Raw genomic sequence first — 2,704 nt, 5'->3', positions numbered from 1 at the left:
AAATAAAAATTTCACAGCACAACTGTTTTCAACATTGATAATAAATTAACAAATCAGCATGAATGCTGGATGGATTCTGATGGATCATGTGACACTGAAGACTGGAGTAATGATGCTGACAAAGTATATTAAAATAGAAAACTGTAATTTTAAATTGCAATAATATTTCACAAAATCACAGTTTTTCCTGTATTTGTGATCAAATTAATACAGCCTTCGTGAGCATAAGAAATTCTTTAAAAACAAAAAATCTTACTGTAATTTTTCAGTGTACATACATGAACGCTGTAACAGCTAAATTGCTATTACTACTATTGAACTGATTTAGTTGTTTTGTCTGGTCTTTAATACAAACAGTATGTGTGAGATGTCTCCTGTAGAGGGCGCACATGTCCGGTCGATGGGCGGAGAGAAACAACTGATGCATTTCCTGCCGCTTTTAAACCCCAGTAACGAAGTACTTCCCCCCTTTCTCGAAGGAGCAGCAGAGGTGGCTGGAGCAGTTGAGCCCTAACTCTTATTGCACCAATGACCAAATTGCAACCCGCTACAATGATTTACCAAGACGACATATCAGGTAATCTGAAATTTAATAAAAGTATTAAATGCATACATATTTTGAGTTTTTCTGCAGCATGTTATCAGGTCTGGTGGTTCATGCTAAGCATGGTTGCGCGTTGGCCTAAACACGTGCTCTCCACCATGTCTTGTAGATTATGGACTATCATAAACAACTTGATCGTATGTTTATTATACACGATGATTTAAGTTACAAACACAGTTAATGTTACAGTTATGATAAAGTATCTAGTTTTGGATAAATGGCTGTTTTTAATCACCCGTATGCAGTTAAACTTAAATTCAATAAATGTTCTAATCTGTTTTATTGGAATTAAATAAATATGCGCTAAAGCTTGTACGGTTGCAGATTTCGTCAACATGCATTGTGTTGAACGGCGCCAGATCTGTTCGTGGTGCTAACACGTGACACGTTTTTAAAAAGTTAGTTACTCTAATAAATGCATTTAAACCCATTTGCAACGTTATACGAGCATGCACCGTTTTAAAATGTCTAAAGCATGTTTTTACATAATTATTTGTTATTATTATTATTGGTGGTGCACAATTATCATTAACGGTTCTTTGTTGGCAAGAATCTATAAGACGCCTAATGATTATGCCATGCACTCATGTATATCTAAATGAATCATTTTAGTTTTGTCACCTGAAAACAATCTCATAGGTCACCTTAAGTTAGCTTTATATTTAATGCATCTTTAAATTGATTCTGACAAAAAAAGTGTCACTTAACTGATTTTAGACTAGATTATGGGAACTGACTGACTGGTGTAATGAGATGACTAATTGACACTTCCCTCTTTCTCACTAGATTGGCTGCAGGACACTGGATAGGGGCCGCTCGCTCTCACCGTGGGCCGTGCATCAGCTGAGAGCGCAGTGAAGGTGCCCATTAAATGAAAATGCATTTAACATGCAGGAGGTGGCCGTTACCTGTCAATCAGGTACTGCATTAGCATAAGATTGAGTGCTTATTATGTCAAGAGCCCTTCTGCCTCATGAATATGCTTTATAATTGATATTATACCTGTATGGCTTGTATGAGCTTAATGGGTTTTTTTTTTTTTTTCTTTTTTTTCTCAGGTTTGCAGCATTCAAGCCAAGATGAAGTGAAACTCTGAATGGCATGCAAACAAAATAACAATGCAAGGGATTGTAAGGTATGACGCTTTAAACTGTCTTAAATGCACCTTAAGTGCAAATGGTTTAGCAACATGGACTAAAGTGAATGTCAAGACGTTAACGCAGTAAAGATGTGCAATGATGACCACAAATCGCTGAGGTCTCGACTGGTGAAACTACATAATTGCATGTATTACCTGAGCACATGTTGTCGATGCTGGTTTGTGCGCTTTAAGGTCTGAGGGCTCTATTTTTGATTCCTTTTCTCTTGCCAGTTTTTCCGCAGGCAAAACTATAAATCCAGATGGCGTGCTGGATCAGGCCGAGCTGATGAAAAATAACAGTGGAGGGCCGAAAAGGCTGAGAAGAAAAATGTACGAAGGTGGTGACAGAATAAGAATTTCACACCTACAGTACCTACCACACATGGCTTCACACTTCAGATAGGGCTTGGAGAGAAAGCCCAGATGAACACAAATGTAAATGTACCATTTTAGTACACATGACATTGTGGACTTATTGTCTTATGCTTTCCACTCTAATGCATCTTCGATTTTCGTAATAAACATTCAGCAAGGCGTGCAAACAAAGAATACTGCAGTTGTTGTTTGTGTGTGGTGGTGTGTGCTGCTTTTTTTTTTGTTAATAAATTCTTGCTTGATGTTATGAAAATGTCATTAAAAATTACTTTGCAGTCACACTTTCTTTTAAGGTCCAGTTCTCTATTAACAAATCATTAACTATGGCTTTTGCCTTAAACTTCTAATTTGCTGCTTATTAATAATTAGTAAGGTAGTTAAGTTCAGATATTGGGTGGGATTGGGGAAGTAAAATATAGTCATTCAGATTAAGGGCTTTATAAGTACTAATAAACAGTTGATATGTTAATAATAGGCATGCTAATAACTAGTTAATAGCCGAATTGTTGCCGTTACTAAAGTGTTACCAACTTTGCCTGCATCTCATTATTTACAGCTGGTTGTTTAATGCATTTTAAAGAAAA

At 36.5% G+C, this 2,704-nt stretch overlaps 1 long non-coding RNA gene across 1 annotated transcript; it reads left to right on the top strand.

Annotated features, from left to right (window-relative positions):
• Window positions 1-430: 430 nt before the first annotated feature.
• Window positions 431-2,401, top strand: LOC127171332 (uncharacterized). The gene is made up of 4 exons (XR_007828500.1): window positions 431-577; window positions 1,391-1,523; window positions 1,663-1,739; window positions 1,977-2,401. It is a non-coding gene; the product is annotated as an uncharacterized LOC127171332 (long non-coding RNA).
• Window positions 2,402-2,704: the final 303 nt, after the last annotated feature.

This window comes from Labeo rohita, chromosome 9 (genome assembly GCF_022985175.1).
Source record: "Labeo rohita strain BAU-BD-2019 chromosome 9, IGBB_LRoh.1.0, whole genome shotgun sequence".
NCBI classification, from domain to species: Eukaryota; Metazoa; Chordata; class Actinopteri; order Cypriniformes; family Cyprinidae; genus Labeo; species Labeo rohita.
The sequence above is the reverse complement of the archived record's forward strand: the minus strand, read 5'-3'. Positions and strand labels throughout refer to the sequence as shown.